This window comes from Mycteria americana, chromosome 1 (assembly GCF_035582795.1).
Source record: "Mycteria americana isolate JAX WOST 10 ecotype Jacksonville Zoo and Gardens chromosome 1, USCA_MyAme_1.0, whole genome shotgun sequence".
NCBI classification, from domain to species: domain Eukaryota; kingdom Metazoa; phylum Chordata; class Aves; order Ciconiiformes; family Ciconiidae; genus Mycteria; species Mycteria americana.
The window spans coordinates 74,183,724-74,207,865 of NC_134365.1; the positions used below are offsets into that span (position 1 = coordinate 74,183,724).

The window sequence follows — 24,142 nt, forward strand, 5'->3', positions numbered from 1 at the left end:
CACTGAGAGGGACTTGCATCTATGGCATTCTGCTCAGCCTGACACTGTAGGATATTCCTCTATTCTCCTTCTCACATGCTGTGCTCGCTGCGGTGCTCCAGTAGCACCATAACCAGGACTAATGTGGTGGGGTCTTTGGGATGTGAAGACATCTACTGGATGTCTCTGTGGCATCTCACACGAGGGGGCAGAGCTCCAGCAGGCAGTGGGGAAATGTATGGGTGTGTAGCAGAACCGTAGCAGTAAAATCAGCATCTTCCTTCCGTTAGTAAACTGGAACCAGACTCTTCCCAGCTATGCCCAGTGACAGGACAAGAGGCATGGGGCACAAAATGGAACACAGGAAATTCCACTTAAACATAAGAAAACACTTTTTTACTGTGAGGGTGATTCAATACTAGAAGGGGTTGCCCAGAGAGGCTCTCAAGTCTCCATCCTTGGAGGTATTCAAAACCCAGCTAGACATGGTCCTGGACAACGTGCTGTAGGTGACACTGCTTGAGCAAGGGGCTTGGGCGAGATGATCTTCAGAGGTGCCTTCCCACCTCAGCCCTTCTGTGAGTCTGTTACTGTGGTACGGCTAACTGTTGCATGTATGAGTGAGACACTGCATAGGAGGGACAGTTGCGTGGGGACTACACAGAGCAATTTGCATAGCTTTGCACGTAATGAAGCCTGCTAGACCTGATTTGAGATTGCAAGCATTCACTGAGACCCGCAGAAATACCCCTAATTTGTTTGGCCTGCAGACTGGCCAGCATTTGGGGAGGATAAATAAATGACAGTAACCTCTACTACTTGTAGATACACTGGTGCAAGTGGGATGCCTTGTCCCTCCTCCAGAAGATGAAGAGAAGCCTGTGTGACAGGGAAGCAAAGTCCAACAACTTTTGCCTTCACTGGCAGAAGTATGTACTATTGCAAGGCAGTAGTATTGCAAGAGGTAAAATTGGCAGGCAGGTCTGCCCTGTTCAGCCACACTGGGATATTCTGGCTTTGCATTCTGAGAAGGTTTGTGTGTTTTCTTTGCACCCTGGAGATGTTCACCCCATCTTTCCAGCACAACTGTAAAATTTATGCAGAACGAGGCATACATATATTACATGTATATCTACATGTATATGAATATTAGGCCTGAGGGTTTGGTGGAGAAATAGGTCACAGCTCAGTCACTCAGTTTAGTCAACACCTTCTTTGCTGGCAGATATTGCTGTTACATGATAACAAGCGTCAACCTTTCTGATGTGTATGAACTTGGAGGTTTTTAGCCTTCTGAATCAAGTACACCACAGAAGTGATGATTTATCTGAGGAACTAACCCATCAGGGCGGCCAGGTTTAATAGCCAAGAGCTAGAAAGTGCTCTTTCCAAATTAAACACATTGTTGTGTTTCTCTGGGTTCTGTTTCTGTATAGTTTGTGATGGAAGTACCTGTTTCCATTCACAAATGGATAAACACAAGTATACATTTACTCTTCTGACTCTGGGAAAAAGATTGCTAGCAGGCTGACATGGAGGGGGCCCAATGTACCTGGAATAATATGAAACACCTTTTTTGTATGTATTAGTTTACATACTGTGTTCAGGAAACAGGGTACAGAAACTTCCTTAATACTCCAGGAACAATAGCTATTGTTGGTTGTTGATATGGCATGAGCTCATATCCAGGATACCGAGAAAGGAACTCCTGACTACAATAAATAATATACTTCTTAACTCCTGGTGTGAAAGAATGTATTTATTGTTTTTGCAAAGAGAGATGGAGAAATAGGGCTTTAAAAAGAGGGGGTTTGCATGGCAGGACAAAGGCTCTGATTTTTTTTTTTTCTTTTGAATTTTTAAGAGGAAAAAAAATTAAGGAATTTCTTATGGAAGAAAAAGTTTTATAGTCAGGTTCCCAACAGTCTGTGTTGAAATCTATTTCGAATTTGACTGCATTATATGAAAATGATAAGATTAGTGTGACAGGTCTATAAAGCTATTCTTTCTAGCTGTTTCTTTCTTGCCTACATCTGCAGTGGGGGTGGGAAACTATTCATCACACAGCTCAAAGCTCTTGGTCAAAGTTATACAGGAATATGTTTCTCTGGATTTTTACAAAGTTGGCTAGGGTAGAGGAGCTTCTTTAATGCTACAGTCTGTCAGTCCTTTAGGAGCACAGCTTTAAGTTGTTTGAAAAAGAAATTTGCAGAACCCTGGCTGTTCTATCTCAAACTGACACTTACAGTAGATTTAGTGGATACTCATGACTAAGTTGTGCACTACAAAAGGAAAGGCCTTGAAGGGAGCCTAATCTTTAAATGGTATGCGCCAGTTAAAACACAGGAGTGGGAGTTAGGGGGCTCTGCAGCATTTCTGATACTGTGGCACCAGTCACGTCACTTAATAGAGTAAAAGGGAAAAGGCTCCTATCTGTCCTGTGGATCCTCCACCGCTTAGGAGCGTTACCTCTTTTCATCCCTTTAAATCTTCCCAAGGGAGCCATCTGCAGTACTTTGGTGAAGCAAAACTTTTGTCACGTTCATCATTTTATTGAAACATTAGCCTCTGCAAAGCTTTGCTCAGATGACTTTTGGGTTCAGAGCGAGTGCTTGCTTGGCTTGTTGGAGGGCTGGACTGTGTAACAGTGAAGCCAAATCCCCACTCCCTACTCAGCCACTTGGAGCGGACACTCGTACCTCTGTATGCCCAGTCTTGCCATAAGCACCCAGCTAATGCCTGTGAGGTAGACTCCCCTGGAAAATTGAGTTACCTTTCCCTGTTCCTAAGACAAAAGCAATGGACACTCAAAACTCTCATCATTTTTTAAAGGCGTCTCCTGCCCCGAAGTCTAATTTTTAACTACCTAAATGGCTATTTCAGGTGTTCTCTGTGTTAATGTTGCTATACAGGTGTCTTGTAAGGGCACGTAAGCCTTGCAGAGACACTTCTTAAATGAAATGGTAAATTTTTTAAAGATAAGCTCAATCAATGTTAAAAACCCAATAAATTCTAAGCACTGATGTCCAGCAGTGGAGGGTTTTTTTAATGCTATATATGGTTTGAGGCACCAGTTTCCTGTAGAATTATGTGTTATTGGCTACTGCACTATATAGATGCCACAGAAATAAAAAGACAGCATTACAGGCTCCAGTCTAGAGGTGAAAAATGGAGAGTGACCTTTGATGGGTTATTTTTTCTTGATTTCTTTTAGTCACTGCCCCTACTAAACTGAACAATTCTTGGAATATCAAAGTCTTTTGCTAACTTTTGCAGTAAATAATTCCTGGTTAGAGACAACTCAGAATATTTTTTTTTAATATGTGCACTTTACGTGTGCTTCGAAAAGAACATGGCATTCTTTTGGTTCCTTGGTTGCAAGGCTTTAAAAATAAACTCAGTGCAACATTGCAAATGAGATAAGATGCATACTTTGACATTTACTTTTGTTTCTCCAAATTTTAATGAGAAATTTAAATAACTTCCTATGAAACATGCCTAGGAAGTGGTAAAGCTGTGCAGTGTGTTGCTTCAAGGCAAAAAGGGTCCAGTTGAAGTTGGTCTCTACAAAAAGGCCAATATTTGCCCAGCCTGGAGTTGCTTACACACTTAGGCCAAACTCTTGATTTTCCCAAGTAAAAAGCAAGGAGTTTTGGGTGAGGCTTGTTTTGTGTTTTTAGACTTTCTCATTTCAAGTGCATGTAGGAAAAAAGTGAAAAGCAAACCTAAATCCTTGCAAGGTAAAGTTGTGAAAATGCTTCATAGCTGTTAGGTCCCAAAGCTGTGATCCTGAAGGGACATTGGGCAGATGCTCTGGACCTGTTCAAAGCCCTCTGCACACACAGAGCAGCCGAGCACCACTCTATCAGCAGCAAGCTACAGCTGAGCACCACTCTTACAAGCCATGTTTAAATGTGTTCTGTTCCCAAATGAACCCCAGCCAGCATTCCCCCTGTAAAAATTGACCCATATATGGTTAAAACCATTTACCAGAGGAACAACATCCCCTCCAAACCTTCCCAAGTATGCTGGCAGAGATGCGTAAAATCCATAATCTATCAGAAATGGGACCATGTTCTGATATCTGAAAGACAAGCACTTTAAAAATTATCTTGGGTTTAAAGTGAGTGCTACCATATTTAAAGAACAAGAATATTGGCTAATCAATAGTGAATTCCCTATGGGATTTTGTTCTAGAAAATTAGGACCAGTTTGTCTTTCGGTGGTTAAAAATAACGCCACTTAGTGCTGAAATGATGAAGACACTGTATCTAGTCTTATTCTTCAACATTATTGCTGATTCCTTATATCAATGTTTGTAACTCATGTATGACAGTGAGAAAACTTGTCTAGTTAAAAAAAAAAAAGCATATCACTTGACAGAATTAAGTTAAATAATCTTTAAGTATTCAGAGACTTTGCTTATATTTGAGAAAACTTTTCTGAATGTTCATATTCCAAGGAAGCCAACTAGACAACTCGGCTAGTATGAATCTGAGCAAGGAGAGAAGCAGGTTTAAAACTACTTTTGTAGGACTATTTTTGTTACCTTGGAAAACTACAGGGATGTTAGTTTAGCAAGTTGCAGCTTTGACTATAGAAGTTTATATACCTACACTTTCGACTGTATAATTCAGCTACAAAAGCTGCTATAAAGGCTGCCTTTTAAATGTCCAAGTGCAACCTTGCCAAATTAGAATGACAAAACATTCCTTCCTAATGGGATAAGCCTTGCTCTCATACCTTCTGATGTGTCCGTATCTCCTCTGATTATTTTACAACAAAAACCAGAAGTTGCTGCACCAGAAGTACTGAAATTACTTAATCCTCCCATGCCAGCTTTTTCCTGTTGATCCTGCTGCCAGTTCTGTATCAATGTTTATAGACATTCTTCTTCTCCCCCCTCTCCTGCTTAGATTCCCATTAAAGAAGCACAGAGAGTGTAGCTGTTCAAGTACTCAAAACCTGACTGTTGTGGGATGACACTGAGACAAATAGCTTACAGATTTTATTCTATTTTTTAAACAAATAGATTAAGCACTTCTGTTAGTACAAATAGCATCACAGTAACTGGGACTAAAAGAGAAGGGCTCCAGTCACTATGCTTCTCTGCAGGGGACACTTGACATCTGGGACTGTGACTCAGTCTCTTCAGTATTAGGAAGAAGGTGCCATGAAGTGCATCATGAGAAGCTTTTTTCTTCTTCTGAAGTACCAAACAGTAACTTTTGTTACAAGCGCACTAGTGATATATGCTATTACCCATTCTATGTTTGCAAGTCTTAAAATAATTGTTATACTCATGATCTAGCAACTCTCACACCAGAGGGAAAAAATATTTTCCTTAACTTTACCCTCACTCTTTATCTATTTTTATAAGTTTAAACAAGGAGGTTGAAAATTATTTCACACTGATTCTGTAGTAGAAGCAGCAATCTAGACTCTGGTATAGCTTTGTAAAGTTCAGAGGAAAAAGAAAGGTAGGAAAGAAATATGTAAAAAGCTAAGTAATGTTTTGTCTTCTGGGTTCTGGTCCAAAGACAGGGCTTAAGGAGTTCTCCCAAAAGAAGTTAAAGCAGTCGTGAAGGGTGCTGTGTTATTAAAACACACTCGTACAGGTTGTCCAGAGTTCCCAGTTCCCCTCCCCCATGCCATCTACACTAGTGCTTGCAGAAAAATGGCCACATAGAGCCCTTTATGTTTGTTCTAGTCTGTCTTGTATGATTAGGGGCCCTATACCACAGCTGTCATGTGAAGAAGCTAGAACCAGTCCCTCTGATTCCAGTTAAAATAGCTGCCTTTTTAGGTATGTGCTTAGAATGTGCATTACAGATACGTATTTGTTTTTTCAGAGGTCATTTTGAAAAGTATTCTAAGTGTCCTGGAGTAGTTAAAACATCCCCCTCTACCCACAAGGGTCTGTCCCCAGACCCAATTCATTTTCCCTTTTGGTCATCTGGTGGCTTCATTCTTGTGACTACCAAAATTCTTTTAATAGACCTTGGATCTCTGCTTGAATGAGCAATTTTTTATGCAAGCATAATTCAGCTTTTCAGACTATCTGAAGGCAAATTTATCTGTGCTACATTGCAGAATTCGGAGTAGGTTTTGTTTTACATTTCTTTGTTTTTTAAAAAAATACAATAGTTCAGGTCAGGAAGAATTCCTCTGGTCAACCTGGTGTACCCCAGAACAATTCAGTTGCTATGGTTATGAGCTTCAGCCTATGTAAAGACATAAAACATATAGTAAGAAGATAAGCATCAACATAAGGTATCTCTGTTATGTGGTTTACAAGAGCATCACCATTGCAATGGCATAATCATGATGGAATTGCAGGACACCGCAGAAAGTATTTGGATAGCAGATAATAAGACAACATATAATCCAAAACTTCTTTGTCGTAGTCAATATAGATAAGGAAATGGAAAACTGATACTAGAGGGGAGGCCTCTTCCAGCTTGTTCTGTTTCTTTTTAGTGTCTAACATTCAGAGTCATCACCGAAAGTAATTCAATGGCTTTGCTTTCATCAAAGCATTGCAATTCCTCCACAAAGTTGATGTAGACGATCCATCAAGGGAAGGTGGATCCACAGAGCTCCTCAAAGCACACTGAAACCAGATCCATTTGTGGCAGCTGCCCTTCTCAAAGCCATCTCACAAAAAAGGCGCGATCTTGCTAGGACTGACCTATCCAGTTTCCTCCTGTACTCTTAGCTTTTAGCTTTATAGTTGCAAGCAGCTTTGAAAAAAATTGCATTTCGGACCTACAGAGAGGAGGCTTTATATTGTTGTGCCATGTGGCTTTTTTTTTTTTTTTTAATGCCAAGCATTTGGAAGCTCTCCAGTATTTCCAATATTTGCACTCTCTGCATCCCTCTCTACTGCTGCTATTTGGAGCTGCTGCATTTCAATTCATTAAATTATGAGCCCTTTTCTCAGAGAGTAACTGACTACATTTCAACAATTAGGTGCACTTTGGACATGTGAGACCAAGTCTCCAGTGTTATGAATGACTTTTTAATTATGGGAAAAAATGCAACAATTTCAAAAGGAAAGGTATCCCTTTCCTCAGCTTTGCTTCCACTGTAGTTCTGCATCCATATGCTGTAACAGACATGACCACAGTCTATTAGGAGGTAGCTTTTTAAAATACCCCTCCAGAATGGGAGAGATTCAAATTCAAATGCCTGGACTTAATCATACAGAGGAAGGAGAAAAATCCAAACGTCTTCAAATCAGTTGACCACTCAAATTCAGAAGCTACCAGCTGTTTTGTATGGCTGAGTTTATTTCTGGTTTTAAGAAGGAAGTCAAGATTGGGAATTAGTTGAAAACTTTCAAGTTTGTCTTGGTGAAGAGACAGATTCTGTATTCTCTGTGACTTTACTGTGAGATGTAGTGAGGAACCTGCTTCAGTGTGCTTGGTGAGCTGATAATCTCCAGCCTTCATTTCCATTTTACATGGTAGACACCTCCTACAAACAAGGGACTAGACAAGAGCAGGATGGGCAATAAGGTGTTAGTGAGGTGAGAGGGAGCTCCCTGATTTCTGGTGGTAGTTTCTGGCATGCCCAAATGGAGGAGGGCAACTGTTCTTCGTAACTGTGGTTAGCTATATTGTTGGGCACCCAGGAGGAAGCTGTGGCCAGTGCTTTTTTCATTAGTGTTTGTCAGCACCCTTCTGATCTCAAATGCAACTTCCCCAAATGGAAGCAAAGACATTCAGCGGAGAAATAAAGCACTAACTCAAAGGCAGAAACCACTCCAAAATATTGCCTTTGCAGTGCTTTGCACTAGGACCATGTCAGAACAATGATCTCAAGTCTGGTGAAATACTCATATCCATATGAGTGGCTGTGTGTGTTGGGTGTGGGACAAAGCCAGCTGTTACAGAGGTAGAAAGATGTTTAAAAAGACTCTAGAATAAAGACTTAATGGGCAATATCTGGCTTTTTTTGCATCCAGCTGGTATTTTTATCCTTTAAGCTAAAAGTGGCTCAAGTGGGGCTGTTCCTTTTAGGGTGAACACCTGAGTGAGGGAGCAGGGAGAAGTTTCCAGTCCACAGTGATCAGGTGGAGGTAAGGTGAGTGTAAGGAGCAGGAGCTTGGGACTGATGCTCACAGGGCAAAGAGGTTGCTGTAGACAGCAGGGTGTAAAACCCACAGCCAGGTCTCTGGTGATGGGAATGACTGGTTCCTAGGCACCAGAGGGAATTGTAGTACCTGTGCAGTTTGCTGCAAAGCAGAGCCATTAATTTGTTTGAATCCATGCTTGGAAGCAATGACCTACTTGCAAGAATATAGCTAACAGGGGAAGACTTGGGTATAAACCTTCTTTATTTCTGTTCTGCTTTACCTACCCTCTTTTGAGTTTTCTCCATTTAGAACCAGCTAATTAGTTTATAATCTAATTAAATTTGGCTTTTTTTTTTTAGTTTGGTCATCTTCAGGGAGCTCGCTATAAGGAAAAGCTCTGGGAAGATGTAGTTCAAGGCTCTGACTGATGAGGAATCCCATCAGGCTTTCCGCTGCTTCATGCAGGGAAGACCCAACCTGCACGGCTTGCTGCTAGTTAACATTTAGGCAATGGTGCAGCCCCCTCCCTACCTCAATTAAGATAAAGGAAAGGAAGGAGCTGATGGAGGGCAGAAGCTCTAAGCCTGCTGAGCCAAGCCATGCTCTTGTTTCTACCTTGAGCATGAATGGTGGCCCCTGCAGTAAGGTGTGCAACTTAGTTTGGTTGTTCTCATGGGTGGAAGATTTTTGTGGCAAAACTGAAGAATCATAGTCTTGCCTTTTCTGATATATGATGGTTGCATGTAATGCCATTATAGAACTAACTATAACCTTCAGATTAATTGATAATTATAAAAGAATAACCAAACCATCTGCAATACAGCTGGGCATAGGAGCGCCTGGCTGACACCTTAGAAAATGAAAAGGGGATTTTGGAGAAACATTTCCTATTAATTCATGCTGCCAGTTGGTCCTGGAATTCCTGTGGATATTACTGGGAGTCAGTCATCTAATTATGAAGGGTCTTCAGTGACCCATTTGATTCTCTTACACAATGATGGCTCGAGTCACAAGTTTCAAGAGCATTATTTTTTAGTTCTGCCTCCCTGAAAACTTACTGCTGTCCACCCACTTCTTAGAAGCGACCATTTTATATTAAACAAAGACTTTCGTGCAGGTCTTATTGTTGGCCTTGCTGTTATCTATTTATTTCTAAAGTAAACTTAAGGTTAGAACTGACTGTAGGCATTAAAGTGGTGATTCCTTACAATAACTGATATCCATGCAAAAAATCTCATTTCCGTCTGCTTTTGAAAAATCTTGGCCTTCAGATTTTATTGTGAAGTCCTTACTAGGTCATACAATTAATAGATTGACCTATATTTATTTTATTTCTCTTGCTACAGGTTAATTTTGACCTCTGGAATTCAGCAGAGAAATAAAGCACAAAATAATGCTGCATCAGATAAAAGAAACTATTGCAACGTAAGTTGAAAAGCCAAAACTGAAGGGCAAAGGTGGCAGGAAAGAAGGCAGAGTACATAACTTCTGATGGTGATATTCATGGCATCTCACAGTAAGTGCATTCAAATCCATTTCCAGTAACTACAGTTGCTTCTTTCGGACTGGGGGGATTAGCAGTAGCAGGAGGTAGGACTTTAAAGTGAAAACATATTAAAATAGTCTACTTACAAAAGAGCATGGCTCCTATGATCTTCTTTTCAAGGCTTCATCTTCATTGCTATGTACTGTGTTTGCATCAATACAGTAATTTGTATTTGCAGCTTGTAGAAATTTAACTTGGCAACTGCTACCACCTTATTTAGAGGACTGTATGTTTTTTTGTTGTTTGTTTGTTTTTAAAAAAAGTAGGTGCAGTTCTTTAGCATATTTCCTGTCTAGTCTCCAGAAATAATACTCTAGGTCTTAGGCTAATACCTTACTGAGAGGAATCACCTGCCTTTGCTTAGTCCACAAACAGGACTAGTTAGGTATGCGGACTAGTTTGCGTTGGAGCTCATTTGGGCACCACAGGATTTAGAGCTGTAGCCATTCAGAGAGCATTAGCATTTTGAAAGGTTTAACCAACAAAAGCACACTTGTGGCTTGGGGAATACAGATGCTGAGAAAATGTTTAAATTCATGTAATGATTTGGATCTTCAGGACCGCTTGATTCACCCGTGCAACCTTGTCTCCAGACAGTGCCACAGGCTTAACTCACCTGCCAAGAAGTGTGAGCATTCCTTCGAGTCTCTGTAAAATGCATCTGTGTGCAACTTTGATAGCTTTTACAAGGCATAAAATTACTGTTCAGGGTAACTCCCTTCAGCTACTTTTAAGTCAAGTGAAGTAAGAGTAAATATTTCTCAGCAGGTTGGAATTCCAAATGCCACTTCTCTTTCTGTCTTTGGAGTCTCTTTATATTTTTGTATGCATATATTTCATGCAGGTTCAAGCTGAGACATTTAGAGGTCAAGGGAAAAGGAGTCTGGAAAAATCACAGAACATTCTTGATAAATATTCACCAATATGGTAAATTCCATGAAAGTGTGGGGTTTTTTTTAAGAAATATGAATACATGAAGTGCTAAATCCATATGTAGAACTTTTTGTGCGATGATAAAATGAGAAAAATTTCCATTTACCTTGAGATTTTGTTGGTACTCCTAGTATATAAAACTTCAATTAAATATATCCATTACTATTTTTCTATGTCGATGAATATGGGCTTTTCTGAGAAGGAAATTATATGCTCATGTGATGGGCATTGCACTAACGTGGAGTCCTATTGCTAACGTGATGAGGGGTGGGGAAACTGCATATGGTGAAACCAGCCTTGTAGAGGGTCATGTCTCTGCATCAGAGCTCCTGTGGCATTGCTCAGCAGCAAGGGCTGGCTCGCGAAAGCATGCCAACAGGTGGCGGAAAGGCCTCCCACTGTGCTGTGCTGCTCCAAACTTTCAAAAGGGAACCCCACAGAGCACTGTCAATGAATTCTTGCCCTGACCAGGGGTGGATGCAGCCTTGATCTAAATGGTGCATAGGTTTTGCCATGTTGCATGGGACTCTGTGCTATGCTGACTAGTGCTAGAGCCTCAGTACCTCTGTGATGAGTACACATCTCAAGTACTTGGGTATGGCTATATACATCTGCTTTGGCAAAAACTTGGGTTTAAGCCTTCTCTACCTTCTGGGGCCAAGCTGTTCAATGTGTAAAAATTTATACCTCCTTTTCTTGCTCCTTCTTTCTCATGTTAATAGGTTCCACACTCCTGGTTAGTTGTGGTTTTTCCACTTTCGTGGAACAGATTTTAATAGTGGCTACTCCCTTTTATCTCAGTTGTGCATGTGTGCTGGTGCACTGGGGAGTGCTGCTCTGGTCTAGGTCTGATCTGCTCCTGCAATGAGTAAGCAAGACTTGCTCCTTCTCTGGTCCAGTGGTGTTGGTTCACAGCCCTGAAAGACTATGATTAGCTCAAAGCATGATTCTTACTTTTTCAGTCCAAATCTACCTTCCAATAAGGCAGATAGATAGGACATTCTGCTCTGAGTCCATTAGTCAGTCCCAGGGCTGAATCCGTCTTCCAAGGGGCAGGATCAAAGGGTTGAGTCTGGGCTCTCCAGACTCTAAACGGGCTCTTTTGCTGTGGCTGTGAGCATAGTGCAGGTAAGATAGCTCTCAGGACAACTTCAGACAGTTTAGGTTTCTTGCATGTCCCCAGCAAATGCCTTCTCATTTGGAATCAATATGATCAAGGTCATGAAAGATGAATTTGTTGTTCTTTGTTCAGAAGGTGTACTGGCTTTGCCTTTTTACCTCTGTCTTAAAAGGAATCTTCATTATCTCATTATGCATGCTCTATTCTGATTCACATTTCAGATTCTGCTTACTTTCTTACAGTTCCTTAGGTTTTGTTTTCATTTTTTCTGAAGTCATGTTATCACCTTGTGTTAACTGATTAACACAGAAAAGGGCTGGATGAATAATTCATTATGTATGATTTAATCAAAGAATTTACCTTTCCTTTTGTTTCATAAAATGTCTGCAAATATATCAAAGCTTTCTTTCAGCTATTTGTTTTTGCAAAGTTATTTTGCCAAATAATTGCAATAACTATTCCTTTGTGCTGGAAGGGAAGCATTCTTTGCGCAACACTTTGACGTGGGTATCTAACACCATTACAATGCCAGTAGAGACAAAGGGGAAAGTTGTTATGGGTTGGTTTGGTTGGGTTTTTTGAGTTCCACTCCCATAATTTTTGCCTACACCTCACCTGAAGAACCAGAAGAGGATAGGTCTGCTTTGGAAGTAGGTAGGGAGCCAGCTTGCTTCCTCTCTAATTCTGTGTCTGAAGATTTAGGCACATGACCCTGGATTAATTACACTTCAATTTCTTCTTTAGAGCTAAAAGGAGTAGAAATTAGATGATGTACACATATCTTCAATATCTACCTTCCTAAATTTTGATGCTCATCTGTCTGAGAGTCAGGTTATTAGGCATGCACCTAATAATGTGTATGGAGCAGCACAGACGGCTTCTCCCCAAGGAGATAGTCCTGTTAGCTGTTTTGTGCTGTCATGGATCTCTTGCATTTTGTCTAACAAAATTAGAGAAGGAAATGGCATTTGTTATTTGCAGTGTTTCAATCCCTCTTTGAAACCCACAGACAAGTACTGCAGCTGGTATAAGTAGATTTAAAATGGCAGAAGTATATTTGGTGGAGGAAAGATTTACTAGCTGTGCAGAAAAGGCGTGGAATCTGGGGGCAGTGAATGGGCTCCGAGCACTTCTTTCTCTGTAAATGGCTAAACTGATAAGAAAGTATTGGTATCTGGCAGTGCCTGTTAGCTAGAGACCAAAGCATCTTTACCAACAATTTCCCACTGCAGAATTTGGGTCTTATGGGCACTCTTTTTTTTTTTTTTAATCAAAATAAATATATAAAAAAATATTAATTTTTCCTTTTTGTGTTGCACACGTGTGTGTGTATGCGTGTGTGTGGTTTTTATTTTATTTTCATAACCATTCCTAAGGAGACAGAGGGAAGATTTGCCCTCTTAAAATAATGGCAAAGATAGCAAATCAGATGGTAGTGGGGGGAGGAACAGCCTTGAGGAGACTGTTTATGAAGGCTTTCATTCCATCATGTACCTTGGACATAGCTCAAGTGAGGGAGAATCTGCTATGCCAAATCTAAACTTGGCCCTGGTAGAGGCAGATAAGGACCTGTGCCTAGTGTAAGCCATGGGAAGAATCATATTTGGAGACAGGCACAGCTGATTGAATCAAAGATAGTGATAACCTGTGGATCAGACTGTGCATCTTTTTGACAAGCATCAGCTGTTCGTTCCTAGCCTCTGGGTGACTCCTTTATACCAGATGCAGTATTTCAAAAAACAATTGCTAGTGATGCGGATTAGGGGGGGGGGGGGAGGGAGGGAATGTAAATTGGAAGCTACCCAAGTTCCGACTATGCATGGGTGTCCCATGGGTCAGATGAGAGAGGCTGTTTCCCAGGAATCACAGGCCAGATGACATTTGCAGAAAATGTGGAGGCAAAGGCTATTAGAAATGGAATTGCCTGAATAGGGGGAGGCCACATAAGAGGAATTAAAATTTGCTAATGCAGTAAGGTCACCATTAGCAACAATTAGTATCCCCAGTGTGGGCAGCTACCCCTAAACCGATGCTATTATGTGTCTGGAGACATCAACAGATAAAAGGTTACAGTGGACAAAGGATCCGAATTTGGTGATCCCTGGAAAACGACAGGTGTGGAGGACAAGTACATTTTTGACTGCAGGAGTTAAATAGGTGGCCGCTGCACGTCAGCTACTGCATACAGCAGGAGAAATCCAGCTGTTTATCCAATCAAGGCTGCTGCATGGCTACATGCCGTTTCAAGCTGGATGAAGCAAAAGTAAAAGCAAATGGTATTACTTACTGAGGTGCAGTCAATGGAAAAATCGGATGTCTAGAAAAGAGTTTCAAAGCCTCTCACAAGAGAAAGAAGACATCAAAAGCTTTGGACAGGACTTGCCAGAAGCTTCTACTGATGGCAGCTAACAGAAATATGCAAGTAGTTGCTTTTACATTTTTCCAGGAACAAGGTCTTTGTAAGACTGTGCTCAAATAAGGGAGTGCTCAGACAGACAGCTTTCATGTCCTGTTCCTCAGGAACAGCAGGTACCAAGGAGAGCCCAGGTGTCTACCCTGATTCTCAGGTGGGTTTTACAACCTCAGATATGCTCTGTTCTTCTGCATCCATACTGCCAGCAACATCTGTTTAGCGAGTTCAGAGAAAACCTGAGTTTATTTCTGTGTCCCACAAAACATATTTGCCAAAGTCCAGCAAGATTTGTTCTTTCTCCCACTCTCTCCCTCCTGCTCAAATTGATATTCATCTACCTGTGACTTTCCCTCCAAGATGACTTCTGAGAAGTGTCAATTCCAGCCAAGTTAGTCCAGGGGCAGTGGCAGCCAGATATAAAGATGTGTGACAGAGCTGAGCATTAGATCTGGAGACCCAAGGACTCCTTTCTAGAAGGGTGAGCGAAAAACTATGACATGAAAAGCAAGGAAAAGGTGGGGAACGATGTGTCATGCAAGAAGAACAGAAAGCATGGCAATGATATGGAGAAAAAGATTTAGAATATTTGTTCCTTTTTTGTGGGACATCATAACTAGTTGCTTAAAAGGAAGACCTCCTCAAATCATAGTGTTTCAAGAAGTGAGGAGAGCAAACACTGGGAATAGCTGAGAAGGGGTCCCAGAGGTCTGTATGCAAAGAATTGAACAACTCCAGCAGGAATTGCTGATACGTCCTCAGGGCACGAGTCTTCCATGAATTTACCGGTGCTAAAGCACATGAATACCCTCCTACTAATCTAGAGCCAACTTTGAATGGTGCCCTATGTACACATTGACTCACGCAGTCAGACCACCAGACACCTGTGGTGGACTGTGGCTACCTGGGTTTGGAGGGGCCACAGTAGTATCTGATCTTCTCATTGTTGCCCTTTCACACTGGAAATTTGTACTGTCTTTTTTTTTTTTTTTTTTTTTTTTTTTGGAAGGAGAGGGGGGAAAGAAGAAAATTAAGGCCCATGTGTGCCAGAACAGAACTGGTAAAACAATTCAAATCAACTGGTCTTTTTTTCCCTGAAAAAAGTGGGTTTTATGCTTTAATCTGCCCAAAAGTGTGCAAGGTCAGATTTTGCTTTTGGCGTTGTGCTGTTTGTAATAAACCCTTATAGAGAGCTTGGTGTGAATCAAGCTCAACCGCAACCACAAGCTCTATCGACCACAACCAAGCACAACTCCTACAGTAATGCCATAGGCATAAGACTTCTGTCGCCAGACCCGCTCAGGAGTCACAAATCCTTTCCCTTAGTATTTAGTTTGGAAGGACAATAAGCAAGTTGCAAGATGACAAAGATTCAAAATGATACAGGAAGATTAACAGATTACTTTCTTTTCTCCCTAATATTCTGAGCAAATCTACTACATCTTTTTAAATATATTAAAAAGGAGAAGAGGAAAGGCTAGTTTTACATAACATAGCCAACTGATGGGAGTCATTGATGTGGGATAACTATCAGCCCTGAATTTTAAGGGATTTTGAAAAAGAGAACTGGGCATATTTAAAGGGATGGGAAGATTAAAAGATTTAAAACAGAACCACGGAGAGTTGCACTCAGCATTGTGAAGATGAAATCTAAGCACAAATTGACAGAAACAGGCAGATGTTTCTTTTTTGGGTGAATCTTTCTGTAATTGTCCACAAGGGTTTCCTTGCCCTTTCCTCTGAAGCTTTAAAGTATGACTGCTGTCAAAGACAGCAGAAGTAGTACTGCTGTAAGCTCTGTTATGAAGCTAAAAACCCAGCAGAATGGCTTAATACTTGAAAATAGCAGCTTGTAATGCAAGCATCAGAAAATAAAAGTTCCCAGCCATGAAGGGTAGGTAGTGGTAGATGTTTAAAGAGTAAAGTAAACCGGTTTTATCCAAAGGGTCTACTTACGGCTTCTATTAGAAGGATTAGGTCTTTTCTTCTCCATCAGAGCTTATTCTCAGTTTGTACGTCAGTCTGCCAGCAACATAAGACTAAAATTGTCAGTCTGAGTCAACTGAATCCACTTTGGCATGGGGGACGAGGGCTTGCTGTTTGGAGGAATAGTTTTCAAACTCTGGCACCTTGACCCAGAATACTCCAAGGTAATAGAAGTGCACTACTCTTAAAGAGGAGGGATTAGTAAGGACCAGGTAAAGACACTTCCCAGAGTGTCAAGTGTTTCGTGTCAGAACTATGACAAGGCAAATGAATAAAGTTATAAACTTTCATCATTTGAGGGTAAGTGTGTGAATACACGTATATGTATATATACATGAGTGAACTGAACTGTTGATGAGTTCTGAAGATGCCAGGGCATATAACTCCGTGAAGTGCCACATTCAAAGCCAAATAATACAGATTCTTTTGTTTCGTTTTGTTTTCTTAGCATAGGAATAGCTGGTTTGAAACCCGCAAGCAGTTTTATGTCCTTAAGAGTATTAAGCGAGAAGTTTCGATATGAAATCATTATCTTCCCTCTTCTAAATCCAAATACTAATTGCAACCTTGCTGTGAGCCTACAATATTAAGGCTATCATAGCCATGGCAACCGAAAGCAACATTAAATGAAATGCATATCCGCTGCACAAGATTGGTTTTTTTGTTGTTGTTTGGGCAGTAGGCATGCATTTCTTTTCAGCAGCCATGATATACAGGTCAAAAGAACTTCCAGTTCTTCAAGACTCTTAGCTATTTTGCCACATATGCTCTGCTATCACTTAATATTTTATGTATCTGTATAATTAATTTCAACACAGGATGGTTTGTTAATCCACAGACACAAATAAAAACACAAATTAAAATTTCAGCATGGATTTTACAATGGCCCATTTACATTTCAGGATTAAACCCATAATAAAAACTTTTGTGTAGTTATAATTGGGCTGATTTTTCTTAAAACCAAGAGATAAACATCTGTGTAAATAGCTTCAAAAAGATACTGTGTTTAAGAAAAGAGCACTTCAAATGAGCTGCTTAAAGTCACTTTCTATGCTTTGCATGATAATTGTAATGCAAAATAATAAACAGCACAGGGCACCAAGCACAGCACTTCAAGGATGATATTGTGCCATTTATATAAAGATAATTAGGCATTTAAAAACAACCAATATCACTTTAAAACCTTCCAATTAAAATTAAAAAAAAAAAAAAAGAAGGGGGGGCTGTAAGGTAAGATTATTGAAATAAGTTTCCATTTGCTTGATTTTCCTGAGGGTATGTGTTCATAATGATCTGTCTGACTCCAAAGCATCTGAGTACACACTGAAATTAATTGCTGGGGACATTGCAGTGCACTATAGTTCTGTAGGCCACGGGTGATATTACTTCAGACATGGATATACTTTACCTCTTTATGGGTATCTATGAACATTAGTTTTACCTGAACAAGATGCTGCTTTGCCTAGATTGTCACGTAGCATAGAGGAAAACTTGTATTAGCTAAAGAACTTATTGCTTGGATTGCTTATTCCAGTTTTCAGAGAGAAAGTGTGAGGGAGAAAGCTGTATCAACACCAGTGTCTTTATGCAGGTATAATTGTATCCCTGCTAACGAGATCTCTCTACCAGAAAATGCTCTAAAACATTGCACCTTAATTCAACACTACTCTGTCAGCAAAAATTTCTGTTCTATAATGTAATATTTATGTATGTGTATAAATGGTTAAGAAAGGGCTAATATAGTCAGACATCATTAGCACGGGCAGAGACTAGTGGGAGGCGTTAGAAATTAGCTGCTTATGCCCATGATTTACAGCAATTGTCCTGCTGGAACCAGTAATTATCTAGCAGATGATTATTAAAACACCCTTTAGCAAATTATTTATTAGGATACTTTTCATGTAAATTACACCAAAAGTTGTTCAGAGCAGAGCTTTACATTGATAAATAAATATTTTAATACAGACAATTGAATTGAATTGCATTTTCACCAAGTCTTGAAGTGTTGCTTTTAATGGTAGAAATGTGTTCAGGTAGTTCACGTATGTAACAAGAAAAATAACGTGGGTCCGTTTCATCTGAAGGAATCTCTCGTGCCCCGCTGCTCTGTGGCTGCAGTTGCGGAGGGCAGCAGCGGAGGAAGCGCCAGCTGGTTGCGGCCGCGCAGCTCTGCGCCCGGCGCACAGTGCCGCGCGCTGGACCCAGCGTCCTCCAGGTGCAAGTAGGTCTTGTCTGAGGGACTCCTGCAGAGCACCTGAAATCGTAACCCTTTCCCCAGAACCCTTTCCCCCTCATGATTATCCCCAGGATAAATCATGAATTGCTCTAGATTCTGTCCCACAGGCAACCGGTGTGGTTGTTGGGTGTAAACCCCGATGTCACTTCAGGCCTCCATTTCCCACTTGCAGAGAGCAGAAATAGTCCTCTGTGCCTCAGTGGATCTTGTGGGGATGAAGGCACTGAAGATGCTCCTGCAGTGACACGGCATGAATTCCAGTGGCAATCTTTGAAAAGACTATTTGCTGCTGGTGAGATAATCTAAACCAGAAATCTTTGCAGTGCTCAATGCACCCTTAGCCATTAGCAAAGAGCTTAGATGGAAGTGAAATAGTATCTCTGAGCTTTGCAGGGGTTCTTGATTCTATGATTCTTTGCATGGGGGGGAATATTCATCTTTTCAGCTCTGCATGGTTGTGTGGCCATTTTTTTGTGCAAAAATTCAAAAAAAGATTCTTGTGATGAGTCTGAACTGTGATGTATACTTAGCTGAACAAAAGCTTGTAAACTTGACAGTAGTATTAGTTGATCTAAAAAGACACATTATCTCATCCTGCAAACTGTATCTGCTTGGGTGCCTGGACTATCATGGCTGCAACTACACCATAGTTAATACTTGGAGATCAGCTTGTTTAGGGAGAAGGTGTAGCATTTCAATCAACTCTCAAGGGCTCAGTGTTGTGCTCAACTCAGTTACTACAGGTATTTTGTTTACCCTGGGCATGCTCAGAACCTTAACATGAGTTTTGTGTAGCTACTCATTGCTCTTTTCATGCTGGCTCAGTCATTTTTTCCCGTGGTAATAGTGTGACACCTGACTTTGTGTCATTGTTGTAGGAGGAAGAGTAAAGGTAACCCTCATAAATTCAAATATGTTTAAACCATTTTGACACAACTTGTAAAAATTAAAAAGCTGATTGCACTTTTAATAGCAATCTTGTCAGTAATATTCAAAGTGATAAGTCTCTAGTATTCTAAAGGCACAGATTACCCTAAGTGACTGAAAGAGACTTCAAAGAATCTATAATTAAAATCAGTAATATGTACCGTACGTTTTAAAATCCTGAACTCTATTTGAGAGATTATTTTCTTTATATAGTACCTAAGAACATATTCAGATATATTGATACCGCTCTTGTCTTATTTAATGACCATTCCTGCTGAAGACTAGCCTCTGCGTCTGTAGGCCGAGTCCTGCATGTGGGACGATATGCCATTGTACTGTCCCAGGAGGCATGCTGACAAAGAAACGTGTCTCAGTCACAATACTGTCCCATTCTCCTCTCTCAATCCAGAGAAAACATAAAAAAGGTGCAGTTTACTCCCCCCTGCCTGTCTATGGTTCCCCTGGCAAGCATGGTATGAGCAAATTCCTCTTAGTCTCCATTCATGTGCAGAGGCACAAAAGGAGAGAACAATATCTGCATTTTCCACCGTAACCCATACAATATCTGGGTAGGCAGCGTAGCTAGACAGGGATTTGGGGAATTGTTCTCCTGCTTGGGACTGAATGACAAACCGTTCTTGCAAGAGCAGAGTCTGCTGGTGTCATTATACTGAACTATCACTGACACACCTGGAGCCGCCTGTGGATGAGAGGCACTTTATAACCAAAATTTGTGCCCTTCAGAAGGATTTATGAACCATTTGTACAACAGCGTAAATTTAACAGTGCTGCTAATAAGCTTTTAGTGATTTCACTGTGAGTTATACATGCAGAAGAAATGAGGATTAAGCTCTCCTTAAAGGTTTTGAGGTTTAGAAAATGGAAAGAGACAAGGGGGTGGCCTTTTTCAACCATCTGGGACCCCCTTCCTTCTTCCCATCCTCCACAAGCTCTCTAAGGTACACACTACTGTAGTAAGATCCTTAGGTGTGTCACAGCAAACTTCACCTGGAGAATTGGCTTCAATACTTCTAACTTACCTAAATGTTCTTTAACTCTTTCTTCCCTAGTCTGATCTTTACCCTTATTCTATTATTAATGTTAATTTTGTGAGCGCATCTTGTCATAACTAACATTTTGTGTGAAGATGGGAGCAAGAAAAGACATGAGAATGTGTCAGCCTTTCATCATCCACTGTTTGTTGTTCTCCCTCATTAAATAATGGAATTATTCTTTTCTTTGCCTTCTCCTTATATTGTTGCACATAGTAATAGTAGTGAGAAATATATGACTTTCTTCTTTCTTTGGAAGTTGACTTGTTAAAAGTTGAATGATAGTGTTCATTGTGGAGACAGGTTTTTTATTTTAATTTTTTGAAAATATTTTTTTATTTGAATAAAACTAATTTTCAGGCCTCATCATCTTCTGTTCTCAGTGAGCTTTTAGAAACCCCCCATTAGTATGGCTTTGAATATGAAAGGTCTGAAAGCTAAATGGGTTATCTCTTAAACTCTTATCACTGGGTTGTTTGAAATACAGATTAGACTAGAGACAAAATAGTTTTGTTGGCCTGCTAGCCATTTATTTAGAGAATTAATTCTTCCTTTCTCCTGAGTATTAAAGTCCAGAGCTGGAACCAGCAGGTCTGTTAGAAATAAGGAGTAAAGGAGTAAAGCAGAATCCTCTCATTTTTTCTTTCATTGTGAGCAATGGGAAGATAATTCCTTATTGCTAGAATCGTTAGCTGGAGGTAGAAGGGAAGACTATGTAAAGAGAGTGGTAAGAAAGAAGATTTGGATTTAAATATTCATGTTTTGGGGGCTATTCAATGATATTAGGAATAAATTACCAGCTAAGGACACACTTGATTGATTCTGTCTGAATTTGTTTTATAATATTTTCACATAATTTCATTTATTCTTTCCTTTAACATCCATTAGAGGAAAAGAGAAAAAATATACAGCATATGAAAAGAACACGGGGAATTTTTTAATATAATGTTAATAATGGTTGATATTTAATTGAGATCGTATCTTTAATCTTTTCTTCTTTTCCCCTGCCAGTGTTTCATCTCTATTCTTATTATCTTGTTTTCAGTACAGAATTATCACCCACTGGTTTTCAATTACAGCGATGCCCATATTGATTCTCCCCTTGATTTTAACTTGAAGCTGAAAAATTACTCACTTAAGCCAATAAAAGTAGATGATGTGGTTAGTTTTGGGTTCCTTTTTTAAAATAATAAACGAATAAAGAAGAAGAATGATAAGCTTATAATGATTCTGAGTTACAACAAACTGGTATGAAAATGCATTTTAAATCATTAGAACTCAGAACAGTGTTATAAATTTATATTTATCTCTTCACGTTGAGGTAAGTGTTCCCTAAGGACACAAATCCTACGCCTATAATTCTAAGTTGCATTTGTCTGCTGGTACTTGGGCACTGAGACCACCTGGCAGATAATGGAGTCTGTCTATGCTTCTCTTAGCCTCCAAAAACAGGGTGTCTGTATGCAAAGTGCCTATTGGGAATGGTCCATGGTCCGTGCTAGCTCCCAGACCGAGGCCAGGAATTGTCTGGGGGAGTGCCAGCTGGCATGGGCCGAAATCACCGCTCTTTGGGTTTAATAGCAGAGATGATCACATTCCCGGGCTTGGGAAAGTTCCCAGGCACTGCTAAATTTACTAACATAGATGTAGCCAGAGAACATTGTCCCATCTAGAAGAAGTTACATAGTTTCTCCAAACACTTCTGTGCATACCTATCTTAACACAGACATAGTCCCAAAATGCAGTGACAACAAATTACAAACTTAAAAACAAGTTTAGGTGCAAGGTTTGACTTACACAGAGGCAAATGCCAAGAGTTGTCATGGTATGGTTTTGGTGGCCTTGTGCAGTTAAGAATCAGTCTTTATTGATGCTTAGAAAGTACTATCCAAATGAATTCAGGAGCAGAAGCTGAACAGAAGCTGAGTGGTAAGCTAATGGATTTGATTCTGCACCCATTGATGTTAACGGAAAACCCTCTTGCCAGCTTCTGTTAGAGCAGAATGAGAGCTAGCTATAGGGAAAAATCAGTTAAAAGCCATCAATTTCATACACACAATCAAAAATATAGATAGCAAAGGGTCAAAGTTATCTAACTACGATAATGAAGATCTTTCAGAACCTTAATCTTAAATTTCACAGGGAAGTAATCTCAAATACTTTTGACAGAATGAGTGGTTTGTAAGGGAATCCAAACAGATGCACACATTAAAGTATTGGAAGTTATGTGTGTGGGTGGGATTTCTCCACAGAAGGAGGAAGGAAAGGTCTTATGTCTCAACTTCAGGAAGATGCTGAATATCTAGAGAAGAAAATTGCCTTAACTAACTGCAGCCATAGTGATCTGGGTTTGATATTCCCAGCTGCATCCAACACCTCCTATGTAGATATAGTATAAAACCAATACTTCTTAGCCTGACCAGGAAACACTGAGAAGCCAAATCACGTATGCTTTTGCGCTGTTGCTTTGACTGCTACACATAATCTCTCCTTTTCCTTGAGTGTGTTCAGTATTCTTGCCCATGTTTTATCGTGAATCTAACTTTTAAACCCAAGACTACTAATCCACAATGATGCTTACAAATATTTGAGTCAAGATTTTCAGACATGTTCTTGTAGTCCTGGAAACCCCAGAGGACCCCTCGCCCAAGAGGCCGTTTTTGAAGAGCAGAGCCATCACAAAACTTTTGGTGCCATCCAGCTGCTAGGCATCTGTCCTGCCTTACTCTCTGGTTGTCCTCTCCTTGCTTCAGACAGACAGTCCCACTTTCTCAGGGGCCCAGGTGTATTTGCCCCATTTCAACATCCATTTCTCACACTTAAAATCAAATATTTGCTTTAACAAAGGCAAAGTTTTTCCTAGACTTGGCAATGCACAGGGTTCTTTTTACATGTCTAATTTCTCCACTTTTTATGCATTGTAGCAGCATTCCTCTCTTTGGAAATGTTCCAGAAAGCACCTGTACACACTGTATGGTGGGTTGTAATTTGCCAGGCCATTTCTTCTCTGAGAGTAAATTAATTGAGTTGATAGCAGCAGAGTTTATAGTTTTATACAGGCTACATATACATGTTATGGTAATATTTTAGCATTAGGATGGGGTAAATGAGTCATAGCTGATTATGGAGCAATTCCTGTCTAGTTGGCAATAGGGAACGAAGGCTTCTCTTTCCATTCTTTCTGGGATGCCTGCCCTGCGAGTAAGGTACCTTAAGCAGTTGCCTATCTCCCCTCCCTTTTCATTTGCACTTAGTGTCACACGGTCTTAGGGCTCGGACCTTTAAAGGGTTTGCAAAACTGCAGAAGACACACATTTTCTGGGGTGGCTCACCATTATGTGACATTGTTTTACTGCCTTTTGTATTTGGGGCAGGCATGTTGATGAGGGCTTCATACTTGCTGGGTATTCCTGCACATCATACATATTCTAATTTTTATCCCTCATCTGCCAATTCTTTAAATGGAATTTATTTTTCTTTCTTTAGGGTTAGGCCAGTAGGTCTGTGGCTCTTTCTGAACCCGCATAGACGCTCTTCTACCACAGCCACTCCTCCCTCCTCCACCCCCATCATACTAAAACATTTATTTAGACTATAGTACCCTCTATACCATCAAAAACTTGTTGTCGTTTCCTGTGAAACACCTCAGGTGCCAAACACAACCCCAATGCAGCCTGCGGAAATGGAGTCTCCCAAAGGGGATGCTGAGTGTGCATAAAAGTGGGCTCTGTTTTTCCAAGGCACCTGCCAGAACCTTGCTGGCATTTTCAGCATAGGAAAATATTTGGCACTGGACATCTGTTCAGAAACTTTTCCCCTTGTAGGTAGTAGAAAATGTTCCCTTTTTTAAACTTATTTATATAATTCTTTTTG

General features: G+C 40.3%; 1 protein-coding gene across 8 annotated transcripts in view; it reads left to right on the plus strand.

Annotated features, from left to right (window-relative positions):
- Positions 1-24,142, plus strand: part of SOX5 (SRY-box transcription factor 5) — a 723,931-nt gene that overhangs the window by 9,207 nt on the left and 690,582 nt on the right. For 6 of the 8 annotated variants that reach the window (XM_075506020.1, XM_075506208.1, XM_075506234.1 and 3 more), the window contains exon 2: positions 9,406-9,575. The exons of the other annotated variants lie outside the window; for them this stretch is intronic. The gene's annotated coding sequence lies outside the window, so the exon portion shown is untranslated. The remainder of the gene's footprint in view (positions 1-9,405; positions 9,576-24,142) is intronic. 8 annotated transcript variants of the gene reach the window in all.